At 45.4% G+C, this 12,704-nt stretch overlaps 1 long non-coding RNA gene across 1 annotated transcript; it reads right to left on the bottom strand.

Annotated features, from left to right (window-relative positions):
* Positions 1-461: 461 nt before the first annotated feature.
* LOC118380401 (uncharacterized) lies at positions 462-1,492 on the bottom strand. The gene is made up of 3 exons (XR_004824857.2): positions 1,436-1,492; positions 1,281-1,325; positions 462-578 (listed from the first exon to the last, which is right to left on the bottom strand). It is a non-coding gene; the product is annotated as an uncharacterized LOC118380401 (long non-coding RNA).
* Between the last annotated feature and the right edge of the window lie 11,212 nt (positions 1,493-12,704).

Genomic DNA, 12,704 nt, shown 5'->3' with positions numbered 1-12,704 from the left:
GATGTGAGTTGGCTCGGTGCCACTTGGATCCGCCTAAACAAGAAACCAGGAGTTGAATTATGAAGAAGGACAGATCTCAGAGGATCTGTCTGGGAATAGTCTGTTGTTCTCACTACTATTACCTGTCTGGATGGTCTACCAAAGGTCTACCTGTCCATTGTGGTCACATACTAGCCTTTTTATATACCGAGTTGACATGCACCAGTAAAGGCCCATTACAATTACATAGTCAGGTCATGTACGTGTAGATTCAGGATTGTCTTTGAGAGATCCAGAGGAGACAGAGCATGGATTGCAGGTACTCTCAGATCTGAAAAACATGTAGCCCAAACATTGTGACTGTGGAGCAGGGATAATGTACTGAACCAACACCAACTGTAGAGTCCAGGCAAGTCTTGTTTACGCCCCTCAGTTACTCCTCTCTCCAATAACTCCAAAATAAACTACAGTACACAACTGTAAACAGTCTCTTAGATAATATGACTTTATGTCTCAGTTATAAACAGTCACAGGAAACATTAACGCCACAACAATGTACTCCTCACCGGTCCTGGTGGTCCTCTCTGGCCTTCTTCCCCCTGATAAGAGAACACACAGAGCATAGAGAAACCACGTGATGTCATACTGTACAGACATGCTTCCAAACCTCAGGATGATATTGATCTATTCTTAAGGGAGAATCCAGAAGCCCTGGTTTACAGAGGGTTGTGAAATCTCCCACCTGGTTTACAGAGGGTTGTGAAATCTCCCCACCTGGTTTACAGAGGGTTGTGAAATCTCCCCCACCTGGTTTACAGAGGGTTGTGAAATCTCCCCCACCTGGTTTACAGAGGGTTGTGAAATCTCCCCCACCACCGAAGCTGCTGTAACATCTGCTCCTACCTGCTCTCTCATTGATTCAGTCATAACCGACAGTAGCATTCATTCAAACACTATTTACATCTACTTAATGACAACCGGTTTCAGTTGATTGGGTTAGTGGGGTTGGTACACTGATATACTGTAGTGGGTTAAACAAGGACGCTTCCGAGATGAAAGAACAGAAGGTGAGTCACATGGTGTGTGTGTGTGTGTGTGTGTGTGTGTGTGTGTGTGTGTGTGTGTGTGTGACAATTAACAATGATGAAATATGATTATAAGAGAGTTAATTTGCAGCCAGATTTAGACATAAATGAATGCAGGAAAGATAAATAGATCAGGGGTAATCAGACTGGAGCTCACACACACACACACACATGCACACGCACACGCACACGCACACACCATGTGATGTGACTCACCTTCTGTCCTTTCATCCCAGAGGCCCCGTCTCCACCAGGCTGACCCTGAGGGAGAAGGCCAAAGGTCAAAGGTTAGTGCTCATGGTTAATGACAGCCACTTTAATTGTCACCACAATAATGTGTTGGAAGGGTGTGTGCTGTGTGTGTTACATACCGGATCACCTTGATCTCCTTTGTCTCCTGGGATTCCAGAGTCACCCTTCACCCCTGGATGAGAACAGAGAGAGAGAGAGATGTGTGGCTATATGCTCACTGCCCACAAAATGAGGTGGAAACTGAGCTGCACTTCCTAACCTCCTGCCCAATGTATGACCATATTAGAGAGACATATTTCCCCAGATTACACAGATCCACAAAGAATTCGAAAACAAATCCAATTTTGAAAACTCCCATATCTACTGGGTGAAATTCCACAGTGTGCCATCACAGCAAGATTTGTGACCCGTTGCCACGAGAAAAGGGCAACCAGTGAAGAACAAACACCATTGAAATACAACCCATATTTATGCTTATTTATTTTATCTTGTGTCCTTTAACTATTTGTACATTGTATATATATTTAAATATGACATTTGGATATATAAGACAGTATGACATGAGAGATTAGAGGAGAGAGAACAGGACAGACATAGAGAGGAGAGGATCCTAGAATGGCAGAGAGTTTCCTATGGGCCCGGTCAAAAAGAGTGATAGGGATAGGGTGCCATTTGGGATGAGAGATTTTCTGTCCCCAGAACAGAGGGAGAGCAGCTACATTTGGACTGGGGCTGAGTGGAATGTAACTGAGAGAGATAGAGATAGAGGAGAGAGAGACTTTCAGAGAAGAGAGATAGAGAGAGAGATAGAGAGAGATAGGGAGAGATAGAGTCTTGGACCAATGAGGGCAGAGATAGAGGAGGTTAGCCTCCCTGAGAGTGTGAGACATGATGTGTGTGACAAGTACAACATGATTGACAGCTGAGAGAAGAGTGAGAGTGTTGTGTGTGTGACTGTGTATGTGTGTCTGCATGTGAGTGTGAACATGACCCCTTTAAATGGCCTAAGGATCGTACAGCACATGCTTATAACCAGCAACACATCATGTTGTCTGTATCATTGTGATGCTTCTATGGGTCTACTGAGAGAATGGGACCCTGTTGCACTGCAGCAGTTTTCCACACTGAACCAACCAGGTCCTGATCGACAGCTCATCCACTAATAGATGGTACTTGATGACAACAGATCTTCAGCTGTCGTCTTTTACACAGCAGTCTTTTCTCTCTCTGTGTCTGTCTGTACAGTCTGCCATCAGGTGAGTGTGGTGGACTCAGGCTTATTCACAAGGCACAGAAATGATGGGTGGGCGTCTTCTCTTCCAGAGGTCCTTTATCTGTGTCCTGTGTGTAAGGACAGGGAAATCTCTGTGGGAAGTTAAAGTGCTCAACGCTGTGTCTGATGGGCAAAGTCTGTGTGACCTGCAACACCCTGTTCTTCTCTGAAAACATGTACACAGTGACTCCTGCAGGTTCCTGCTCTACAACATGTGTGTGACCTCACACAGGAAGTGCGCAGGTCCTCATTCAGGCACTTGTCCTAATGGCTGTCCTAATTCATTATCTTGTCCTAATTCAGGCATCTGTCTAGACTACTGCTACTCTCCGTGGCTGTCTCCATCAAGTCTGCAACTGTGTCCTAATGTCTGTCATCGCTGTGTCTGACTACTGCTCTGTCTCTCTGTCCTAATTCAGTCTCTGACTACTGCTCTCTCTATCTCCAAAACCCCTGCAACTTGTCCCTAATTCAGACATCGTCCATGACTACTGCTACTCTCTGTTGGCTGAGCTCCATCAAACTCCCTGTGACTTGTCCTGTCTGAATGGTTCATTATTGTGTTATTCTATATATTTGAGTAGGAACATTGTTTAATTAGCTCTCTGCTACAACAAAATATATGGGCTTCTTCTCAAGACAGCCTGGGGTAGCTCCACCAAACCCACACCTTGTTGAGAGAGATAACAGCCTGCCACACAGCAACAGCCACACACATAGAACGGAGTGCATCCCAAATGGCACCCTGTTTCCTGGGCCCGGGTCAAAAGAAGTGCACTATATAGGGGATAGGGTGCCATTTGGGATGCAGTTATTTTCTGTCCCCAAACAGACGTAAAAGGAGCAGCTACATTTGGACTGGGGCTGTGTGAAATGTAACTGTCTACGGATTCATAGACTCCTTTTCACTTTCAACAACACTTCACCTGTTCTCTGCATTCCTCTTCCCTCCCCCAACATAGAGTCTTCTGGACCAATCAGGGCAACTTAGAGAACCTTTTGATGGTTAGCCTCCCTGTGAGTGTGTGTGTGTGTGTGTGTGTGTGTGTGTGTGTGTGTGTGTGTGTGTGTGTGTGTGTGTGTGTGTGTGTGTGTGTGTGTGTGTGTGTGTGTGTGTGTGTGTGTGTGTGTGTGTGTGTGTGTGTGTCTTAGGGGACATGTTATAGATTATAAAACCCTCTTCCTTAACAGCTGTCCATTAAATAGACGAAGAGATTCCATACCAGAGCTTCCAGCAGGGACAAGACAAAGTAGTGTCTGTCTCTGTGTCTGTCTCTCTGTATCTGTCTGCGTCTGTGTGTCTGTCTCTGTGTCTGTCTCTCTGTCTGTCTGTGTCTGTGTGTCTGTCTCTGTGTCTGTCTCTCTGTGTCTGTCTGTGTCTGTGTGTCTGTCTGATCTGTGTCTGTCTCTGTATCTGTCTGCGTCTGTGTGTCTGTCTCTGTGTCTGTCTGTGTCTGTGTGTCTGTCTCTGTCTGTCTCTCTGTATCTGTCTGCGTCTGTGTGTCTGTCTCTGTGTCTGTCTCTCCGAGTCTGTCTGTCTGTGTCTGTCTCTCTGTGTCTGTGTGTCTGTCTCTCTGTGTCTCTGTCTCTCTGTGTGTCTTTGTGTCTGTCTCTCTGTGTCTGTGTGTCTGTCTCTCTGTGTGATTGTGTGTCTGTGTCTCTGTGTGTCTCTTTTCGCTCTGTCTGTCTCTCTCGCTCTGTGTCTGTCTCTCTCGCTCTGTGTCTGTCTCTCTCGCTCTGTGTCTGTCTCTCTCGCTCTGTGTCTGTCTCTCTTGCTCTGTGTCTGTCTCTCTTGCTCTGTGTCTGTCTCTCTTGCTCTGTGTCTGTCTCTCTCGCTTGTGTCTGTCTCTCTCGCTCTGTGTCTGTCTCTCTCGCTCGCTCTGTGTCTGTCTCTCTGCTTGTTCTGTCTCTCTCGCTCTGTCTCTGTCTCTCTCTCTCGCTCTGTGTCTGTCTCCTCTCTCTCCTCTCGCTCTGTGTCTGTCTCTCGGTCTCTGTCTCTGTCTCTGTCTCTGTCTCTCTCCTCTCGCTCTGTGTCTGTCTCTCTCGCTCTGTCTCTGTCTCTCTCCTCTGTCTCTGTCTCTGTCTCTGTCTCTGTCTCTGTCTCTGTCTCTCTCCTCTCGCTCTGTGTCTGTCTCTCTGTCTCTGTCTCTTTCTCTGTCTATGTCTCTGTCTCTCTCCTCTGTCTCTCGCTCTATGTCTGTCTCTCTGTGTCTCTGTCTCTCTGTGTCTCTTTGTGTCTGTCTCTCTGTGTCTGTGTGTCTGTCTCTCTGTGTGATTGTGTGTCTGTGTCTCTGTGTGTCTCTTTCGCTCTGTCTGTCTCTCTCGCTCTGTGTCTGTCGCTGTCCTCTGTCTCTGTCTCTGTCTCTCTCCTCTCGCTCTGTGTCTGTCTCTCTGTCTCTGTCTCTGTCTCTGTCTCTCTGTCTCTGTCTGTCTCTCCTCTATGTCTGTCTCTCTGTGTCTCTGTCTCTCTGTGTGTCTTTGTGTCTGTCTCTCTGTGTCTGTGTGTCTGTCTCTCTGTGTGATTGTGTGTCTGTGTCTCTGTGTGTCTCTTTCAAAACTGTCTGTCTCTCTCGCTCTGTGTCTGTCTCTCTGGCTCTGTGTCTGTCTCTTTACTCTGTGTCTGTCTCTCTCGCTCTATGTCTGTCTCTCTCGTTCTGTGTCTGTCTTTCGCTCTGTGTCTGTCTCTCTTGCTCTGTGTCTGTCTCTCTCGCTCTGTGTCTGTCTCTCCTCGCTCTGTGTCTGTCTCTCTCGCTCGCTCTGTCTCTGTCTCTCTCGCTCTGTCTCTGTCTCTCTCCTCTCGCTCTGTGTCTGTCTCTGTCTCTCTCCTCTCATCTGTGTCTGTCTCTCGAGACTCTGTCTCTGTCTCTGTCTCCTCTCTCTCCTCTCGCTCTGTGTCTGTCTCTCTCTGCTCTGTCTCTGTCTCTCTCCTCTGTCTCTGTCTCTGTCTCTCTCGCTCTGTCTCTGTCTCTCTCCTCTGTCTCTGTCTCTGTCTCTGTCTCTGTCTCTCTCGCTTCTGTCTCTGTCTATCTCCTCTCGCTCTGTGTCTGTCTCTCTGTCTCTGTCTCTGTCTCTGTCTCTGTCTATGTCTCTGTGTCTCTCGCTCTATGTCTGTCTCTCTGTCTCTGTCTCTGTCTCTGTCTCTGTCTCTGTCTCTGTCTCTGTCTCTGTCTCTCTGTCTCTGTCTCTGTCTCTGTCTCTCTGTCTCTGTCTCTGTCTCTCTCTCTCTGTCTCTGTCTCTGTCTCTGTCTCTGTCTCTGTCTCTCTCCCCAAATGGTGCTTTAACAACAGTCATTATGATGTTCCTATCTTTTAATGTGATCTAGTCACTGATTGGTTGGGAGGGTTATGAGCTATTCATAACAAAACAAGCAGACGATTGCCATACATGAACAGATGGACTGGCCTATTCATATATTACAGGGGAGAAGCCTCTGTGGATAAATTGATTGTGAACATTAATTGACTTGTGAATAGTTTATACTGTATGAATGTTATTAATGCAAAATAAAATAAACATCTAACCTCACCATATAGTTTATCGATTCAGGCCTCTCTTGTAAAATAGTCGTAACCATCCGTAAGGCCTTGTCCCAGGATACCTGTGTTTGATGTCTCTTCACATACTGTAGTGCTAAATGAACAGTAACGTGGAGCCCAGTGGTGCACAAGGCAGGGGGGACCAGCACAACTGGAGACTACTGTCTATTCAATATATCTCCCTCTCTCTCTCCCTCCTTCTCCCTCTATCTTCTCCCTCTCTCGCTCTCTCTCCTCCTCTCCCTCTCTCTCTCTCTCCCTCCTCCTTCTCTCTCTCTCCCTCCTTCTCCCTCTCCTCCCTCCTTCTCCTCTCTCTCCCCCTCCCTTCTCCTCTCTCTCTCTCTCCTCCTTCTCCCTCTCTCTCTCTCCCCTCCTTCTCCCTCTATCTCTCTCCCTCCTTCTCCCTCTCTATCTCTCTCCCTCCTTCTCCTCTCTCTCTCCTCCCTCTCTCTCTCTCTCTCCCTCCTCTCCCTCCTTCTCCCTCTCTATCTCTCTCCCTCCTTCTCCCTCCTTCTCTCTCCTCTCTCTCTCTCCCTCCTTCTCCCTCTCTATCTCTCTCCCTCCTTCTCCTCTCTCCCTCTCTCTCTCTCCCTCCTTCTCCCCTCTCTCGCTCTCCCTCCTTCTCCCTCTATCTCTCTCCCTCCTCTCCCTCTCTCCTCCTTCTCCTCTCTATCTCTCTCCCTCTCTTCTCCCTCTCTCTCTCTCTCTCCCTCTCTCTCTCTCTCTCTCTCTCTCTCTCTCTCTCTCCTCTCTCTCTCTCCCTCTCTCTCTCTCTCTCTCTCTCTCTCTCTCTCTCTTCCCTTTATTTTGTACCTCTTTCCCCCCTTTGTCTCCGTCTCTCTCCACCTCTCCTCTCTCTCTCCACCTCTCTCTCTCTCCTTGTCTCTTCCTCCTCCCCTCTTTCATTCTCTCCACCTCCCACCCTCTCTCTCTCTCTCTCTCCTTGTCTCTCTCCCTCCCTCTCTTTCTTTCTCCTCTCCCACCCTTTCCTTCTCTCTCCTTGTCTCTCTCCTCCTCTCTTTTCTTTTCTCTCCACCTCCCACCCTCTCTCTCTCTCTCTCTCTCTCCTTGTCTCTCTCCTCCCTCCTCTCTTTCTTTCTCTCCACCTCCAACCCTCTCTCTCTCTCTCTCCTCTCCTTGTCTCTCCTCCTCTCCTTTCTTTCTCTCCACCCCCCACTCCTCTCTCTCCTTCTCCCTCTCTCTCCACCTCCCTCCTCTCTCTCTCCTCCCTCTCTCTCTCTCTCTCTCTCTCCTTCCCTTGTACCTCCCCCCTTTGTCTCTCTCTCTCCACCTCCCACCCTCTCTCCACCTCCTCTCTCTCTCTCTCTCTCTCTCTCTCTCCTTGTCTCTCCTCCTCCCCTCTTTCTTTCTTTCTCTCCACCCCACCTCTCTCCTCTCTCCTTGTCTCTCTCCTCCTCTCTTTCTTTCTTCTCCACCTCCAACCCTCTCTCCTCTCTCTCTCCTTCTCTCTCTCCTCCTCTCTTTCTTTCTCTCCACCTTCCACCCTCTCTCTCTCCCTCTCTCTCTCTCTCCTTGTCTCCCTCCTCTCTATACATTTCTCTCCACCTCCCTCTCTCTCTCTCTCTCTCTCTCCTTGTCTCTCTCCTCCTCTCTGTCTTTCTCTCCCACTCCCTCCCCTCTCTCTCTCGTCTCTCTCTCCCCTCTCCTTGTCTCTCCTCCTCTCTTTCTTTCTCTCACCCCCTCCACCCTCTCTTCTCTCCCACCCCCTCTCTCTCCTTGACTCTCTCTCTCTCTCTCTTGTTTCTCTCCTCCTCCCTCTTTCTTTCATTCTCTCCACCTCCCTCTCCTTGTTTCTCCCTCTCTCTCTCTCCCTCCTTGTATCTCTTCTCCCTTTGCCTTTAGCCTCTGCAGTGCTCAGTCTGCCCCTGTATGGGTCTGTCTGTCAGTGGGAGAGATGCTGTTATGGAGATGTGATTCATGGAGTACTCTGCCTATTCCCTCACACTGTGCAACCCACACACACAAACAAACACACACACACCCACTGAGCATGCCGCCACACACAAACTGAGCACGCTACAGACTTCTCTAAGGGAGAGGGAGAGGGGACTCCAATCACAGAGAGACATATGTTAGGCAAGCTACAATTTAGAGAAGCAGAACTCTCATATTTCTGTCTAGAGCTCTAGTAGTGAAAGGAGGGAGGGATTGAGTGAGTCAGTGAGTGGTGTTGAGTGTTGTTCACCATGAAGCTACCTTATTATCAGATAGGACTATTACCTTCTACCTTATTATCAGATAGGACTATTACCTACTACCTTATTATCAGATAGGACTATTACCTTCTACCTTATTATCAGATAGGACTATTACCTTCTACCTTATTATCAGATAGGACTATTACCTACTACCTTATTATCAGATAGGACTATTACCTTCTACCTTATTATCAGATAGGACTATTACCTTCTACCTTATTATCAGATAGGACTATTACCTTCTACCTTATTATCAGATAGGACTATTACCTACTACCTTATTATCAGATAGGACTATTACCTACTACCTTATTATCAGATAGGACTATTACCTTCTACCTTATTATCAGATAGGACTATTACCTTCTACCTTATTATCAGATAGGACTAATACCTTCTACCTTATTATCAGATAGGACTATTACCTTCTACCTTATTACCTACTACCTTATTACCAGATAGGACTATTACCTTCTACCTTATTATCAGATAGGACTATTACCTTCTACCTTATTATCAGATAGGACTAATACCTTCTACCTTATTATCAGATAGGACTATTACCTTCTACCTTATTATCAGATAGGACTATTACCTACTACCTTATTATCAGATAGGACTATTACCTACTACCTTATTAACAGATAGGACTATTACCTTCTACCTTATTATCAGATAGGACTATTACCTTCTACCTTATTATCAGATAGGACTATTACCTACTACCTTATTATCAGATAGGACTATTACCTTCTACCTTATTATAGGACAGGACTATTACCTTCTAGCTTATTATCAGATAGGACTATTACCTTCTACCTTATTATCAGATAGGACTATTACCTTCTACCTTATTATAGGACAGGACTATTACCGTCTACCTTATTATCAGATAGGACTATTACCTTCTACCTTATTATAGGACAGGACGATTACCTTCTACCTTATTATCAGATAGGACTATTACCTTCTACCTTATTATCAGATAGGACTATTACCTTCTACCTTATTAACAGATAGGACTATTACCTTCTACCTTATTATCAGATAGGACTATTACCTTCTACCTTATTATCAGATAGGACTATTACCTTCTACCTTATTAACAGATAGGACTATTACCTTCTACCTTATTATCAGATAGGACTATTACCTTCTACCTTATTATCAGATAGGACTATTACCTACTACCTTATTATCAGATAGGACTATTACCTTCTACCTTATTATCAGATAGGACTATTACCTACTACCTTATTATAGGACAGGACTATTACCTTCTACCTTATTATCAGATAGGACTATTACCTTCTACCTTATTATCAGATAGGACTATTACCTACTACCTTATTATCAGATAGGACTATTACCTTCTACCTTATTATCAGATAGGACTATTACCTTCTACCTTTGTGACGTTCCGACCTTTATTTTCTGTGTTTTGTGTTTAGTTAGTATGGTCAGGGCGTGAGTTGGGTGGGCAGTCTATGTTTGTTTGTCTAGGTTTTGGGAATTTCTATGTTTCGGCCTAGTATGGTTCTCAATCAGAGGCAGGTGTCATTAGTTGTCTCTGATTGAGAATCATACTTAGGTGGCCTGGGTTTCACTGTGTGTTTGTGGGTGATTGTTTCCTGTCTCTGTGTGTGCACCAGATAGGACTGTAATTTGAGTTTTCACATTTTTGTTTTGTTAGTTTGTTCATGTGTACCTGATAGCATTAAAGAGTACCATGGAAAATTACCACGCCGCGTATTGGTCCTCTGATCCGTTTCGCCTCTCCTCTTCGGAAGAAGAGGAGGAAACTCGTTACAACCTTATTATCAGATAGGACTATTACCTTCTACCTTATTATCAGATAGGACTATTAGCTACTACCTTATTATCAGATAGGACTATTACCTTCTACCTTATTATCAGATAGGACTATTACCTTCTACCTTATTATCAGATAGGACTATAACCTTCTACCTCATTATCAGATAGGACTATTACCTTCTACCTTATTATCAGATATGACTATTACCTTCTACCTTATTATCAGATAGGACTATTACCTACTACCTTATTATAGGACAGGACTATAACTTCTACCTTATTATCAGACAGGACTATTACCTTCTACCTTATTATCAGATAGGACTATTACCTTCTACCTTATTATCAGATATGACTACTACCTTATTATAGGACAGGGCTATTACCTTCTACCTTATTATCAGACAGGACTATTACGTTCTACCTTATTATCAGATATGACTACTACCTTATTATAGGACAGGGCTATTACCTTCTACCGTATTATCAGACAGGACTATTACGTTCTACCTTATTATCAGATATGACTACTACCTTATTATAGGATATGACTATTACCTACTACCTTGTTATCAGACAGGACTATTACCTTCTACCTTATTATAGGACAGAGCTATTACCTTCTACCTTATTATCAGATAGGACTATTACCTTCTACTTTATTATAGGACAGGGCTATTACCTTCTATCTTATTATCAGATAGGACTATAACCTTCTACCTTATTATCAGATATGACTACTACCTTATTATAGGAAAGGACTATTACCTTCTACCTTATTATCAGATATGACTATTACCTTCTACCTTATTATAGGATAGAACTATAACCTTCTACCTTATTATAGGATAGACTATTACCTTCTACTGTAGGACAGGACTATTACCTTCTACCTTATTATCAGATAGGACTATAACCTTCTACCTTATTATAGGACAGGGCTATTACCTTCTACCTTATTATCAGATAATTATTCCCTTCTGGATGTGTGTCAATACTACTGGATGTGTGTCAATTCTACTGGATGTGAGTCAGCCTTACTGGATGTGTGTCAGCCCTACTGGATGTGTGTCAGCCCTACTGGATGTTTGTCAAGCCTATTGGATTTGTGTCAAACCTACTGGATGTGTGTCAATTCTACTGGATGTGGGTCAGCCGTACTGGATGTGTGTCAGCCCTAATGGATGTGTTTAGCCCTACTGGATGTGTGTCAACCCTACTGTATGTGAGTCAGCCCTACTGGATGTGTGTCAGCCCTACTGGATGCGTGTCTCCCTACTGTATGTGAGTCAGCCCTACTGGATGTGTGTGTCAGCCCTACTGGATGTGTGTCAGCCCTACTGGATGTGTTTAGCCCTACTGATGTGTGTCAACCCTACTGGATGTGTGTCTATCCTACTGGATGTGTGTCAGCCCTACTGGATGTGTTTAGCCCTACTGGATGTGTGTCAACCCTACTGGATGTGTGTCTATCCTACTGGATGTGTGTCAGCCCTACTGGATATGTGTCTATCCTACAGGATGTGTGTCAGCTCTACTGGATGTGTGTCAGCCCTAATGGATGTGAGTCAACCCTACTGGATGTGTGTCTATCCTACTGGATGTGTGTCAGCCCTACTGGATGTGTGTGTTTCCTACTGGACGTGTGTCAATCCTACTGGACATGTGTGAGCCCTACTGGATGTGTGTCTATCCTACTGGATGTGTGTCAGCCCTACTGGATGTGTGTCTATCCTACTGGATGTAAGTCAGCCCTACTGGATGTGAGTCGGTGTGTCTATCCTACTGGATGTGTGTCTATCCTACTGGATGTGTGCCTATCCTACTGGATGTGAGTCAGTGTGCCTATCCTACTGGATGTGAGTCAGCCCTACTGGATGTGTGTCTATCCTACTGGATGTGAGTCAGCCCTACTGGATGTGTGTCTATCCTACTGGATGTGTGTCTATCCTACTGGATGTGAGTCAGCCCTACTGGATGTGAGTCAGCCCTACTGGATGTGAGTCAGCCCTACTGGATGTGTGTCAGTGTGTCTATCCAATTGCATGTGTGTCAAATCTACTGGATCTGAGTCTCTCTCTCTCTCTCTCTCTCTCTCTCTCTCCTACTCTGTCTGTCAGTGTGTCTATCCAATTGCATGTCTCTCTCTCTCTCTCTCTATACTCTCTCTCTCTCTCTCTCTCTCTGTCTCTCTCTCTCTCTGTCTCTCTCTCTGTCTCTCTCTCTCTCTCTCTCTCTCTCATATGCATTCAAGCACACACACACAATCCCCACACCTGTCAAAATGTGTCCCATCCTGTCCTCTTAAATAAACACCCCCTGCCACAACACTATCCCTGGTGCCTTCATCCTGTCCTCTTTAAATAAAAACCCTGCCACAACACTATCCCTGGTGCCTTCAGATACAACACTATCCCTGGTGCCTTCAGACACCCTGCCACAACACTATCCCTGGTGCCTTCAGACACCCTGCCACAACACTATCCCTGGTGCCTTCAGATACAACACTATCCCTGGTGCCTTCAGACACCCTGCCAACACTAT

Source organism: Oncorhynchus keta, unplaced genomic scaffold, assembly GCF_023373465.1.
Source record: "Oncorhynchus keta strain PuntledgeMale-10-30-2019 unplaced genomic scaffold, Oket_V2 Un_contig_6142_pilon_pilon, whole genome shotgun sequence".
NCBI classification, from domain to species: domain Eukaryota; kingdom Metazoa; phylum Chordata; class Actinopteri; order Salmoniformes; family Salmonidae; genus Oncorhynchus; species Oncorhynchus keta.
This window is presented reverse-complemented; position numbering and strand designations above follow the sequence as displayed.